Source organism: Plectrocnemia conspersa, unplaced genomic scaffold (genome assembly GCF_051122295.1).
Source record: "Plectrocnemia conspersa isolate PC_06_02 unplaced genomic scaffold, ASM5112229v1 ptg000008l, whole genome shotgun sequence".
Classification (NCBI taxonomy): Eukaryota; Metazoa; Arthropoda; class Insecta; order Trichoptera; family Polycentropodidae; genus Plectrocnemia; species Plectrocnemia conspersa.
In genome coordinates, this window is record NW_028277172.1 from 6,145,023 (window position 1) to 6,160,641 (window position 15,619).

Genomic DNA, 15,619 nt, shown 5'->3' on the forward strand with positions numbered 1-15,619 from the left:
TGGAAAACAACGAATTGAAGTCATGATTGACGCTCAACGTAAAGCTAATATAAGTCAACATAATGAACAAGTTCATAAAAATAGAGAAATATTAAAACGAATGATTGACGCAGTAGTATATCTAGGAAAACGATGAGTCCTGTAATTCACTAAACAAAGGAAATTACCTTGAATTTTTAAATGCACTTCGAGAATACGATTCTGTTTTGGATACTCATTTAAATACTGCAACGGTGTTTCGTGGTACTTCCCCATCCATACAGAATGACATAATTAAAGCAATTGGTGATGTTATTAAAGATCATATTAAGGAAGAAGTAAATTCAGCAAATTTGGTCGCTATTATTCTTGACGAAACTTCAGATATAATGACGATCTCACAGCTCTCGACAGTTTTGCGTTTTGTTTATGAAGGTAAAGTTTACGAGCGGCTTATTGGCTTTACAGACGTTAGCTCTGATAAAACAGCCGATGGCTTATTTTGCTACGTTGTAAATATAAGTGAAGAATTTCAAATTCAAGAAAAATTAGTTGGACAGACTTATGATGGGGCGAGTGTAATGAGTGGGCATATTAATGGTTTGCAAGCCAAAGTACTCGAAGTTTATCCATTGGCCATTTTTACACACTGCTATGCTCATATGTTAAATTTAACATTACAACAAGGTCTTTCCAATATAAAAGTGTGCAAATCATTCTTTCAAACTTTAAATGGATTGTCTGCATTCTTTTCGAAATCTTCCAAACGAATAAATGCTTTACAAGAGTTTGTAGCTAGAACACTTCCTTCTGTTACACCTACAAGATGGAATTATACATCACGGTTAAGTAACACAGTGCAAAAATACAGAAATGAATTTACGGATTTTTTTCGAAACGTCTTGAAAAATTGTGAACTATGGGACCCCGACACTAATAAAAGCACGAGGTTTTCTTAGCTTTTTGGAAGATTTTGAAACAAGAAAACTTCTCCACATATTTTCAAACCTTTTTGGAAAAACTGATGTGTTATACAACATTTTACAATCCAAATCTTTTGACATATTATATTGCTGTAAGAAAGTTACCGAAATTTTGCAACAACTCAGATATGAACAGAAAAATAATTATGAAACATTATGGGATTCTTATGTAACGGAAGAAAATTATCCAAGACAGAGTAATGATTTGCTTGTTGAAGAAAAGCACGCGTTTAGCCAACTATTTAATACAATAGTTGATAATATATGTAAGCAAATTGAATACCGTTTTTCTTCAATGTCCAAATTGGAATATTTTCACCTTCTGGAGAAAGAAAAATATGAGCAATATAAAGGAAAATTTCCAAATGAATTACTTACACAACTGCAACAATTCTATGGAACATTATTTGATTATATAAGTTTAAAAAATGAGCTTGCTGTTCTTTATCATTTACCTGAATTTGCAGAGAAATCTGTTCATGAGCTTGTACAATTTATGAACACAAATAATCTTGAGTCAGGTTTTCAGGAAATAGATAAATTAGGCAAACTAATATTAACTCTTCCAAGCAGTACTGCTTCAGTAGAACGTTCATTTTCTGCTCTGAAACGAATTAATAATTGTTATCGAAGTACCCAAGGCCAAGAAAGGCTATGTGGCCTTAGCTTGATTTCAATAGAAAAAGGGATCCTTATGGACATTAAAAAGAAGAGCACTTTTTATGACAGCGTGATAGAAAAATTTATGATTAAAGAAAGAAGATTAGATTTTATATATAAATAATTATAATTTTATGTTTAATGGAAATTTGATATTTTTATATAATAATATTTTAGATTAGGTTTGATGTTTATTTATTTATTTTTTTATATATGGGGAAAAGATGTAAGGCAGTTTAGACATGCCAAAACCTGGCTAATAAAAATGAAAAAATGTACGTTTTTTTAAATTTTTTATAGCACACCCAATATTAACACCCACCGTACGCCACTGATATTTACCTGTCTAATGGATTCAGTTAAATTGGTATTTTTGTCAAGAGCACGAAGAGTTCTAGCTACTTTTTTGGTTGTCGGTGTGTGAGTGTAGTTTTGGGTCAAGGTGTAAGATGATGCAAATGTATCGGCCAATACTTGTTTTTTCCCTATTAGTCGTGGCAATGGCAGTTCCATTTTTTAGCGAAGGGATGTTTGTATTTTTAGTTTTTAACTTTTTAGTAATGTTCCAGAGTGTGTTGTCGCCAGGTTTCACTTTTTCAAGTTTACGCGCCCAGATATCATTTTTAATATTTTGTATTTTTACGCGAATGTCGAACGTTAGATTGTTTATTAGAGTTTTGATTTCGGGTGATCTACTGGATTGCCAGTGCTTACGCAGCTTATTTTTTATTTTAATAATTTTAATAAGAGATGGCGGCAGCTCAATATGGTTTGATTTTTGTTTATGCGTCGGTACGAAGAGAAGTTTAGCATTTTTAATTGCTTCTGAGAGAAATTCAATATTTTCGTCGATCAAGTCTTTGTTGTGTTTTGTGTAAATTTGTGATCTATCTTGGAGTCTATTTTCGATATACTGTTTGTAATTATCCCAACGTGCTCGCTTATAATCAGGCACGATTCTGGTCGTGACCTCAATTTCACCTTTTAGTGTGAAGAACACCGGGAGATGATCCGAAGAGAGAGCCTGAACTGTGTGCATGTTACTTATGGTGATATTTCCTTTTGTCAATGCAATGTCGAGAATTGAAGGTGTCCTGTGATTTGTAGGAAAATGCGTTGGCGATCCAGGATGATGTATTGTAGTGTCAGTGTCTTGTAAGTATTTGTAAAGTGTACCCCCGGCTCTGTTGCCCCCGAGGCAATCCCAATGAGGATGTCTAGCGTTGAGATCACCCGTCAAGATGACGGATTCCCCACAGCCAAAGACCACATCAAGATCACCACAGAGCAAGTAGTCGCTAGGGGAATTGTATCCGGCTGCTATATGTATGTGTTTGTTTTTGTGTTTTATCTGAACGGCAACGATTTCAAGGTTAGTAGTGTTAGGGTTAGTGCGCGTGTATCTAATATTATTTTTAATTAATATCGCGACACCTCCACCGGGCCTTGAGAGACGATCTCTCCGGAGACAGACAAAATCAGATATGTAGAATTTAATTTTAGGTTTCAAGTAGGTTTCGGTCATTACGATAATATCAATTTTATACTCACTCACCAGGCACTCCAGGTCTCCACTCTTGAAACGGACTCCTCTTGAGTTCCACGTTAATACGTTTAAGTTGTTTCTGGCACTAAAATAGTTCATCTAAATATTCCACGAGTAGCAACGCCATGTCCATTTTCGTCGCACACTTTCCAGCTTTATGGCGTAATTCCTGAAGAAGCAGCATCATTCTTTTCAGTTCCGAAATGGAAATATCTGCAGGCTCGCTCACCGGCTCCGAGGATGAACTCTCCGTGGGGATAGTGCCGGTCCGGGTGGCCGTAGCGTAGGACGCCATGCTGGTTCCTGGTGAAGAGACCGGGGCAGTTTGCGTCTTCTTCAGCGGTGGGAAGTGTCGTTCTCCCAAGAAGATGCTGGAGTTCTCGATTGCGGCGGCGGCGGCAGCTGGGATGGGCTTCCGCTGTCTTTTGTTGGTGGATTCAATGTACTCCAACCGTCGTGGACATTTGCTGTAGTTGGCCGGGTGGTCTCCCTCACATCCGGCGCATTTTGCTGGAGTCTCGCGTTCTTTTTTCTCGCATTCTGACGTAGGATGACTAGCGGCGCATTTGACGCATCTAGGGCTGCGGTGGCAATTTTGTGCAGCGTGTCCGTATAGCTGGCACCTGAAGCATTGAGTGGCACGACCATTAGATTTCCTGTACCTTTCCAGCTTGGCCTTTGCGAAGCAGATGTCCCGGATGCTTCTTATTTCGGTTGGTGTCGTTGATGATGCGAACTGCACCAAGTATAGCGACGAGGGTCCTGTTTTAGTTGTCATTTTGGAGACCTTAATGACTTTGAGGCCCTGCTTCTTCAGGTCATCAGCGATGTCTTCGGTGGGTATATCGGGAAGGCCACGAATGACTGACTTGACAGTTTTGTCATCTGCCGTCGTAAACGTGTGGAAGGCTTTCTGTCCCTTCAAGCCTTCAATCAGCAATGCTCGATGATCGAGCGACGCACAATGAATGGTGACGTTTCCCCTTCCCGTGTATCGAAGGGTGAAGCTAGGCGACTTGATTATCGATCTTACCAGATCGACTGTCTGTCCGTGGGAGCCGGTTATTTCCATTACAACTGGCGGAATCCTTTGAGAAGCCTTACTTCTCTCTTCCGTTAGCGAGTCATAGCGATTGTGGCTCGCAGTTGGGCGTTTGATGTCCGCAGTGGGCTTCGCCGTTTTTTTCGGATGCTGCCATTCGTTTCCATTTGTGGTTGTAGTTGTCGGCGCTCCGAAGAATTCGGTGATGGTGCCAAGAGCCCGTTTTCTATTTTGGGTCCTCCCCATGTCGGTACAGTCGTTACTGTTTTTGTGGGTTTCTGTTATCTCGTTCAGTGCTGATAACAGGAACGAGCGCGGGGGTGAAAGCGGCGCACGACCGCTCGCACCGGCCGCTCACGAGCGAATGTCTTAGCATGCTTAATACAACTTCATTAAATTGTGTTTTTTGTTGTTTAGGTTTATTTCGGTTATTTATCACAATAGGGTCCGATGCTACCAGCACCCAGTTAAATATGTCACTATTGGTGTTGATTCTTGAAGTTTTGCTGGAGTGATATTGTCTTAAATTTTTATAGTCTTTATGGCCATAAAGTGAAATGGCCATTTGTGCTGTTTCAAAGCAATACTTTTTAAATAGTTCGTCTTTGACGTACTGCCCACAAGAAATGATGGAAAGTATATTTAAGAATCTTTCTATTAATTCTTTGTCGATTCCAGATATTTTGGAAACAAGCGAAGGATTCTTAAAAAAAAATTCGTGCTGTGTTACCGTCATTGCTATTGTATCCACCTAGTTTTGGTTGATCAACAACGAGGCCCATTTCTTGATAACAATCAGTCACTATTATACTTTTTCTATCCCTTATAATCTGAGTGTCGTGTGTGTGTTTGATTGGATGCTTAAAAAGTTTAAAGATGCTTTCAAGGTAGATGAATACCTTCCTTCAAATGTGCCACTTATGATAGATATAGATGGATCAATAGTATTAACAAAGAATGTAGCAGGGTCGTCAGTCCTATGTACTTGCTTACCACATATAGATGCTTGATCTTGTAATTCTAATCCTATCCCTAATTTATTTGTAATGATGTAAGTTGCACTGAATCCAGGTTTTGTTCTATTAAACTCCTTGATAGATGCTTACCCATGGACACTGAAAGCCACTATTATCCTCAGCTAAGAAGGTGCTGAGTCCATTACTTAAATATAATGGTATTGTTGAAACTGTCTTTAGGAGATCTCTATTGTCATAGTACCCTGTTATCTGACCTTCATCAGAATATGTTATGGTCACAAGAGATTCTTTTAATGTCACTTCATACTGATATGTCATGAAAGGGGTCTGAGCAGAGTGACACGTGGCATTATAGGTCTCTATAGTGTTGTGGATGGATTTTACCTTCTGTCCAGGAGATCCTCTCAGTTCAGCTAATCCTACTTTGACTCTTGATCCCATCCATAGATGTAAGCATTGATTTCTATCAAGCTCTATATACTCTGGTGTCAAGTGAATAGATTCATGTAAGTTGTCATCAATGAATTTATACCAATTGCAATATCTATGTTGGGAGTATTGAATAACTTCACATGATTTGAAACGCCTAGTCACTTTCAGAGGGAATTGTATCAGCATATCAGTTTCTAGAAAAGGTGAGTCATGATTAGAGAAATTTTTGAGGCAAGCAGTCTCATCCGGGATGTAGAAGAATTCAGCACTTCCGTCGTTTTTACAGTCATAGCCTGAGATAGCTAGTACTTGTGAGGTTCCCAGAGTCAGCAGAACAAGGATGGGTAAAGACGCCATAGTTTACACGTTTGGTCTCCAAGAAATGACGAGTCTTTCTTTATCTCCTGAATATCTAGCACAGTTTGCTCAGTTGAGACCCCAGATTTTAATTGAGTATTAAGTCTAGCTAGTAAAAAATTGTGCTTCATTTTTATCAGTGCGTTACTTCTCATGTACGGATCCGGGATTGTGGATAAGACATCCAAAAATAGGGTAAGAGGGATGTCTAGTGGCAGGTTCTGGATACCAGCCAACCAATCTGATGTCCACTGTTGGTGAACCATATTGATAATGTGTGGAGGGACTTGAGTTTGACTTCTGCAAAATGCAATGATTTCTTCCGGAAGAGAGTATCCAGGCAACTGAGTAGTGAGATTAGTAAATAATGATCTATGTGGTTCTGGAATATGATGGGATCTTGTAGATTGTCTAGTAGCCGTTTTCTTTGTTATTCCTGCTGTCTTTTTCGGTGTCTTCTTGACTCCAAATGTTGTGGCCATTCTGCTTGAGACCGGTTCACCTAAGGGGTTGTTAAGTTTGGAATGGTACAAATTTAGAGCGTCGCCACCTTCTTGACAAGCCAAGAATTCGTCAGCCACTCCTTGGGATAATTCGTCCTCTGAGTCAGAAGCAGGGGGGAGATAGGCCTCCAATTCTGTGGTGGTCTTTTTTTCCTTCCGTTTTTAGCGAAGCTATCAGTTTGCGTGTTTCTGGGTCGCTGTTTTGTGCGTTTTTTTTTATCTTAGTAACGACACTGTCTTCTAGAAGTAGAACTGGGTTTCGGCTGAGGGCGTCAGCATGAGCCATCTTTTTCCCAGGCCGATGCTCAATGTTGTATTCAAATTCCTCTAGCATTAACGCCCATCTGGCTTTTTATTAAAACTTTCAATTTTATTAAAACTTTCAATTTTATCATTTGAAGAAAATATATCGCAATTGGTTCTTTGAAGAGTAAGTTGATATCGTTTAATTTCTCAAAAATATCTGACAGATAACGCAGTTCGAATAGCCATAGGTCATTTTGAAAAAAAAGCCGCAAGATCACATTTTTATTCAGTTGAAAATATTTGATACTGCCCATTCATATTAAACACTATTTTATTAAAATAATGACCATTTATTATAAATAGTAACAACTTGTATAAAATACTCATCTTTATACGTGGCGGGGGTATCATTAAAAAACTATTTTTCCCTTTAATTTTTGTATACTTATAATATATTCCAGCGACAATATATATTGCTCAATATTTTTTTATTTATGTTATTGCAAAAAATGCAGCTTTGATGATAAATAAGGCATATAATTTTTGTAACTATAATAAATACAATTTTACAACTTTTTGTGCAATTTTTAATTTTATATTTTTATATGTTTCTAAGCAAATTCTAAAACTACATTTTTTCATATGTATGTAATATGTATGTTGTTAGACGTTAAGTTTCGTCTAGTTTCGTCGTAAGTCCGTCGCTTAAGCCGCAGTGCAGAAATAACGTCCGTCTTCTACGGCGAGCGCCAGTCTATTCCACCCTGCCACCCTCTGACCATGACGCTCGCCCCCTCCCTTAGCCATTCCTTTGGGTTGCGCGCGTCATACTTTTCGCCTTGCTGCTCCGTGGTGTAACAATGTTGTTACATAATCAATAAACTAACACAAATTATTTATATATCTTTATTTTATATTTATCTAGGGTCGCGAAGAAGCTCACAATCATAAATGGGGTCGTAAATGAAAAAAGTTTAAGAAGCCCTTATCTAGATACATATGTATGTACCTAAAATTCAGAAATGGCGTTATTATATTTTTATTATGTATAACAGAGCGTCACGAAACGTGTAAAGTTATATCTGTATTATCTTTATACGTGGCGGGGGTTAATTGTTAGGGGGGTTATTGGCACGGGGGGTTAATTGTCGGGGGGGTTAATTGCTCGGGGGGGTTAATTGCTCGGGGGGTTTTTTGTACGGGGGGTTAATGTCCGGGGGGTAAATGTCCAGGGGGTTAGTGTCCTGATACCCTCTGTACGTCTCGATATCTGGATGGCAAAGTGCAGAATATATAAAGTGAATCTTCTGCCGTTTTGAACTTTTCGTAAAACATGTCAACGGCTGCTACGATCACACAGTAATTTATGACCCTTTACCTTTTCAATTATCTCCATTAATTGCTGTTCGGCAACCCTCCCAAGTCGGTACCCTGATAATGCTAAGAATACCAAAGATTGACTCTTTATTGTTGGTAGTACAATCACCTCTTCCCCAGTTCCCACAGATATCTCCTCTGGCCTGATAATATTGACTAGATCAAATATGCCGATCTTCTCCCCCTTCTTCCCAATTGTCACCTTGTATGAAGTCCAGTCGGCTTCTAATTCTGCTGAGACATCCCTCAACAATATATAAAGGGCTTCACATAGCGCTTGCGTTGAACCTAACCCCGTTGTCAAGATACTCATCAGTACTCATCTCATCCTCCATCCCCAAAAAGTGTAGTATGTGGTGGACGGACATTAATGCTGCGCAATCTCTGTATCGGGAAGGAATTGTGGAAAACCGATATATCGAATTTTCTGAGGACTTAAAGCTATCGAAAAACATGTCCACTGCGGCCACGATAATGCAGTAGTTCTTATCCTGGGTTAGGGTGCGAGAAGCTGCAAACGTCTCCAAGGCAACTCTCACACCTATTGGCAGTTTAGCATGGGTTTTGGCTCTCTCGACGATTTCCATTAACTGTTGTTCTGGAACTCTTCTTAATCGATATCCTGCCAACGCTAGAAGGACAAGGGATTGTGTCTTAACTGTTGGAAGGACTGTCACTTCGTCGCCTGTTCCAACTAAAATATCCACTGGTCTCAATACCTGAACCAAATCGAATATTCCAATAGATGACCCTTTCTTTCCTATAATCACTCCATATGATGTCCAATCATCCTCTAGTTTCTTCCTAATTTCTTTGAGCAATATATAGAGTGCTTTACACAAAGCCTGTGTTGTCCCCAATCCGGTGGTGAGAATACTCATTAAAATGCGATCTAAAATGGAGGAACCGTGTCATTGTTTGGCCTTGCCTCCTCGCGCCAGTGCGTCTCTGAAGGACCTGCAGTGGCTGCTCCCGCTGGGGTGTGCCGCGTCTGTAGGATTTTCGCTTTTTTGGCTGCATAGTGAGCAGCGTGGTTGGTTTTTGCAGGCGGCGATTTGGTGCCCTAGTTGTCCGCACCCTCTGCACTCCTGGGACCTGTCTGGACCGCTGCATCTTGCTGCGGTGTGCCCGAAGTCCATGCAGCGAAAGCATCGGAGAACTTCGATGCGCTCGCGCACTCGGCACCTCACCAGGCCGATCTTGATGCGCCCTATTTTTAGGAGGGCGGCAGCTTTGCTGGTGCGTGGTATTCTCGCGACGCACACTTGCGTGCCGCTGTGCGCGGGTCGGAGGTTCGCGTTTCGATGAGGCTCTGGTGTTCTTCGCCGAGGGAAGCCATTAAGGCCATGGTGACGTCGTCCTTGGTCACGCCTTCGTCCAGATCTTTTATTATCGCGACTCGGGTGGGGACCGTGCACCGTATTGTGGATTTTGGCCCAGCCACCTCAGCTAAGATTGTTTGCAGTTCGTTTGAGCCTTCGCCGTTTTTTCCTAAGGTGAAGGCGAGCTCCCCCCTTTGGTGTCCGTCTGATTGAGCGGATGTCGACTTTTGTGTCCTTAGCGGCCTTGTGGACGTTGCGCAGGACGTTTGCGTAGGACGCTGGCGCCGGGTTGTCTGTGCCTGGGCAAGAGACTGTTATGGTCACCGCCCTGTGTCTTTGCGGTCTAGCTTTTGGTTGTTGGTAGGGGGCTGCCTCGTCTTTTTTCGCAGCCTTCTTTTTTTGCTGCGGGCGCTCTGCTTGCCTCTTCGCCTCCTTGCTGGGTGGTTCCGTGCGTTTTTTCCTGCCCTTCTTTTGAACTGCGTTCCACTCCTGTGGGGGCAGTGGATGGGGTGCGTTCATCTCAGGAGTTTGCGAGGGTCCAGGTGGCGGCGTCTGGGTGGATGCTGAAGGTCGCTCCGTCCCCTTGTCCTCCGATCTGTTGTTTGGGAGAGGGTGTTGGAGGCTGCTGTGTGAGTGTTCTCTCTTTGTTGCTCGATTTCATAGAGAGCTAGTTTTATTTTCAGGATGCCCTCCCTGATTGGCACGTGCACGGTCGGGTGGCTCTTGATGTATGTGCAGAGCTCCTCCACTATCTCCTGTGTTTTTTTCAGCTGTTTGGCGTAGTGTGCCTCCATTGCGATGGGTGACAACACTGGACCGTGCGCGTCGGCGCGCTCGCGAACTTTCATTCTACATACGCCTGTTACAACTTTGACTGCTCAATATCCCTCCGATTGGTTTAAGGCGAATAATCAATCCAAACCTCCACTGACACTCACCAATTCGGGGATGGAGGAAGAGACGGCTCGACGGAGTATGCGGAACGTTGTACAATCCCCATATCGATCTGGTACGGAAAGTAGGTTCATTCTCTTGACTCGCTTAGAGTTTCACGTCTTTCCTTAATAAATTCTTTCAATGCTGGGAATTCAGGAAAACCTCTAGATCCAACGTAGAAGTACCAAGCAGAGCCATTGCTTGTGGTTGGCATAACTTCACCACCTTGTGTGATCCCGATACCTTCCTGTACTGCTTCCTCGTATACTTCCGGGTCCACACCCTCTGGAGCATAAACTTTGCTTAATGTTACTGTATTTTTGAAAGCGTACGCCATAAATTTGGTATTTGTCGTTAAATTTGTGATATTAATTTCTGTCGTCTTTCTGGCGTTTTTTGATCTTTGAGATCCTAGAAGGGTTCCTACCATGTGTACAAAAAAATAGACTGTTGGGTTCATTACAGTTGAGTATGCAGAACGTTGTACAATTCCCATATCGATCTGATACGGAAAGTAGGAGTCATCCTCTACAATCTCCTCTTCTTCATTCATCATGAGATCTATCTCGTCTCCCATTGTTTTCACAGCAAGCCAATCTAAAAGTTCCGCCCCATCTTCCATCCCAAGGAAGTTTATGATATGATGGACGGACATCAAAGCAGCATAGTCTCTGTATCTAGACGGTATTGTACAAAATCTGTAAATGGAATCTTCAGATGATTTAAACTTGTCAAAAAACATGTCAACCGCCGCAATAATTCTTGTCTTGCGTCAGAGTACGGGAAGCTGCGAATGTTTCTAAAACCACTCTAACCCCAATGGGCAATTTCGCATGGACTTTCGCCCGTTCTACTATCTCCAATAGCTGTTGCTCCGGAACTCGCCCAAGTCTATATCCAGATAGCGCCAAGAGAACCAGGGATTGAGTCTTGATTGTCGGCAAAACTGTTACTTCCTCTCTTGTCCCCACAGCTACCTCTTCAAGTCGGATCACCTGGACTAAGTCAAATATCCCAATTCTTGTTCTCTTCTTCCTGAAGGGAACAATAGATTAGTCGCTCTGTCTAAAACCCAGAGCGATAACTCTAAAGAACTCATATCGCGCGTCTTTAACGCCTTATGCAGTCAGCAAGAATTGCGAGGTAGGCCTCGATTCAACCTTATTGTTCCGCAAACTCTTGTTTTATTTATAAGTAATTTTTTCGCTAATTCTACATTATTATAAAAATTATCCATGTAAAGATGGTGCCATTTATTGACGTAGTCCCGCATTAAATCCATTACAGTTTGATCAATTTTTTGGGTTGGTCCAGAATATAATTTAAACCCTAAAATATAGCCAATAACCGAATCGCAAACCATTCTCACGAGTATCCGGTATTTAGTAATTTTACTAGGGTTATATACTCTAAAATGTAGTCTTCCACGCCACGGTATCATTCCTTCGTCTTCTGCGTCACTTTCTTCATTGCTCGATAAATGCATTACTCGGGGAGTAGCCCTTGTCCTCTGGAAAGAGTCGCCTGAACTTTCTTCTGTGTCGACGGCACTTTCTTCATTGCTGACAGCGGGAGTGTATCGGGCGCAGGGGGGCGGACTGCTGGAGTGACCGACAGTCGACTCGCCTGCGATCGGCCTCGCTCGTTTGCCAAAGCTAAAAAGCCTAACAAAAGCCAGACACCGTTTATTTTGGCCGGACACGCAATCAAAAAGCCTAATTATGTCCTGCTTTATCCGGACGCCTGGCAACCCTAGGTGTATTCAATAAATTTGAAAATATTAAAAATTTATAAATTAATTTGTATTATATTTAATATGATACGTTTTTTGGTGGAATGTTTGTTGGTGGCCGTACATGAGAACCACTACTAGAAACTACTCTTTCGCCATTATGGTGAAGAGATATTATTTTTTTTAACATATTCAAAAAAGCTAAACATCTTTAAATGGTTTGCTTTACATAGAGGTTTCTTAAAGTTGACATGCTTCATATTTTTTGAATTTAAAATATCGAATAAATGATTTATTGCACGTATGAAGGTTACCGTCTTTATACAGTCATTAAAGCTTTCTAAGCAATTTTTTTTACTAAATTCTAACGCGTCTGCTACACCAAGCATGGCGAACGTTTTTGGGTTCGCATTCCAAAAATCCTCAAATACTCTATTGTTTGGCCATGTCAAATAAGTAAAAAAATTACAAGCTTAAAAATTACAATCGAGTTTCTTAAAAATAAACTCGTAATCAATAAAAACATACATTAGTTATTTATCAATGAGATTTTTGCTATTGTATTTCGATGACAGCTCCTTCTTATCTGGTTCATATTTCGTCACTTTTAGTAATATTAGGTGTACCGGAAAAGAATGTCGTTTTTTTAATAAAACTATTTAGTGCATTTTATGTATTTATTTAGGGTTAAAACTTAGTATAAAATATAATTGTCATCGTTTGATATAACTTCCTTCCACCTCTCAGTCAATTTTTTAATACCACTTTCGTAAAATTTAGCTGGTTTCGATGTAAAATACTCAGATATGCCTTTTTTCACATCCTCATAATTTTTATATTCTTTTCCGTTTAAAAAGTGTTGCATTGACCGGAACAAATGGTAATCCGATGGACCAAGATCTGGTGAATATGGTGGTTGACATACAGTTGTCCAACCTAGGGCTTTAATTTTTTCTTTCGTAATTTTTGAGGTATGCGGTCGTGCATTATCGTGCTGTAAAAACACTTGTCCACGATTAGCCAGTGCAGGTCTCTTTTTTTATTTCTGCATCTAAACGCTCTAGTTGATCACAATACACTTAAGCGTTAATTGTCTGTCGGGGTTTTAATGTTTCAAAATAAAGTATTCCCTTGCAGTCCCACCAAATAGACAAAAGAACTTTTTTTTGCAGTGAGCCCGGGCTTAGAGGTGGGTTTTGGTACCTGGCCCTTTGAAAGCCATTGTTTCTTGCGTCTTTGGTTTGAATTTTCGTCAACAGTTACAAGATGTAGAAATGGAGTTTTAGTATTTAATTCCAATAACTCAGTGCACGCGTTTAGACGCTCACCTAGATTCTCTTCACTTAATTCATGAGGTATCCATTTTCCTTGTTTCCATGTCTTGCCGATTTTTTTGATATGCTCTTATACGCTTGACCATGAACATCGAGTTGCTCCGCGAGTTCTTGAATCGTTGAAGTTGGATTTTGCTGAATCAGTTTAGTTCAAACATCGCTATCCACTTTAGCAGGTCGACCACTTCCAGGGTTATTTTTTAGATCAAAATTGCCGGATTTAAATTGTTTAAACCATCTCTGGCATTTACGAACATTCAAAATATCTCCCAGTAAATCACATATTTTTGTAGCACGTGTTGCACTTTCTTTCTTCATGAAATGGTAAAGCATATATTTCGAATAAATTCCTCATTCTGTACCAAGCTCTCCATTGTATATAGGGTTGTAAATTTTTTTGTTTAAAAGTCCTAGTACACCCCAGGTATACCTAGTCAGAGAAACAACACAGAACTCGTTGCAAAAGTTCGACTGCCGAAGCACTCAAAAGCGATAACAAAAAAAAACGACATTCTTTTCCGGTACACATGGTATGAGGAGTGTCCAACCAAGCTTTTGCCGTATTCAACATGAAGTTGTTAAAAATCATCTTTGAAGTTGTATTCAATTTTTGGAACACGCGAAAAGAATTAAATAAAGCACAATGTATAAGATAAAAAAATACTTTCTTCGTCCATTTCAATGTTATTCTAAATAGTGGATTATATGCTAGGTGCTGATCAGCAAGATCAACACCATACATTGGGGTTTTTGAATTGGAAGGCGTGTGTTTTTATCGATTCTATGTGTATTTGCCATTTTCGCATTATGTATGGTGGAAATCATTTGTATGTAACAGTTTTTTTTGTGTTTCCATATTTGTAAAAGAATTTCCCCTTTCTCTTATACCTGGCTTCTGAACGCCGTAGTCTGGTATTTTTTAGGGAAATTGGCAATCCACGATTCGATTTAATTGTACCACAAACTAGTTTTTTCGTTAGTCGAGTAGACGCTAGTTTTATACTACTGTAAAAGTTATCAGCGTAGAGGTGATGCCATTTATTTAAAAATGGATCCATAATTTTCATAATGGTATTTTCTAAAGTCATGCGTTTTCCAGTTTTTGCTTCGCATACTGTTCTATTTAGAATTCCGTATTTAAATATTTTACTTTGGTTGTAAACCCGAAAGCCAAGCCTTCCTCTAAATGGTATTATACCTTCGTCGAGGGATAAATTTTGTTCTGGCTCATACACCGTTTTGAACTTACTTAAAAAATAATCAATAATGTCTTGCACTTTTATCAGTTTGTTGGCATTTGGAGGTATATTTGCATTGTCAGAGAAATGCAGAAAAAATATAATTTGCCTAAATTGATCTCTGCTCATCATTTTAGCAATAATGGGCGTTTCTATCAAAGGATTGGTTTACCAATAGCTATCGATCGAGTTTTTCCTCACCAAAGCCGTAGTTATAATTAGTCCAAACATTTTTTTTATTTCCGATAATGTAACATCATACCACTTTAGACCATGAGCTGAGGTTTTGTATCTATGGCTATTTCTTTGTTGATAAGAATTCGTTTCATGTATTATTTTTTCAAATAAGTCATCGCCGATAAATAACGACGTTATTTCGCTAAGGCTTACAGGATCATTTGGAAAAATTTTGACTCCAGCAACACTTTCGAAGAAGCAGTTCGCCTTTCTGGATGCGCTTAGTGGCGCGGACGTCCAGAGTGGTATCTTTTGTGGCGACGCTGATCTGACGCAGGATGCTGGCGTAGGACCTGGGTGCTTCGCCGGCGCAGGTGAGCACTAGGGTCGTCTCCGCTAATTTGGCTCTCCTCTTTCTGCGCAGTTTGTTAGCCGCTGCTTTTTTTTTTGCTGGGGTTGCAGATGTTGCTGCTGCCGCTTCTTGGGGCCGTGCCGATGTTTTTGCCTTGAACGGTGGCCGCCCGCCCACTGTCAGTTTTTGATTTTCTTTTGCTGCTGACCTACTTCCACTCGTCTGGAGTTTTAGAGGGAGCTTTGTGGCCGGCTGGGGTCTCTTTTTTTCCCCTAAAGGCTGTGCAGCTGGGGCCTGAATGTTGGCCTCGGATTGCATTTTCGGCTCTTTGTTAAGAGTTGCAGCAATGTTTTTGCCGCTGGGCAGCGTCTGCGTTGCTGCGGTGGCGGTTGCTTTTTTGCAGCTGCTTTCACGTTTGGCCTGTGC

The 15,619-nt window shown here is 40.4% G+C and overlaps 1 long non-coding RNA gene across 1 annotated transcript in view; it reads left to right on the forward strand.

Moving 5' to 3' along the window:
* LOC148232821 (uncharacterized) overlaps positions 1–15,619 on the forward strand; it is a 118,184-nt gene that overhangs the window by 11,018 nt on the left and 91,547 nt on the right. The gene's annotated exons all lie outside the window — the stretch shown is intronic.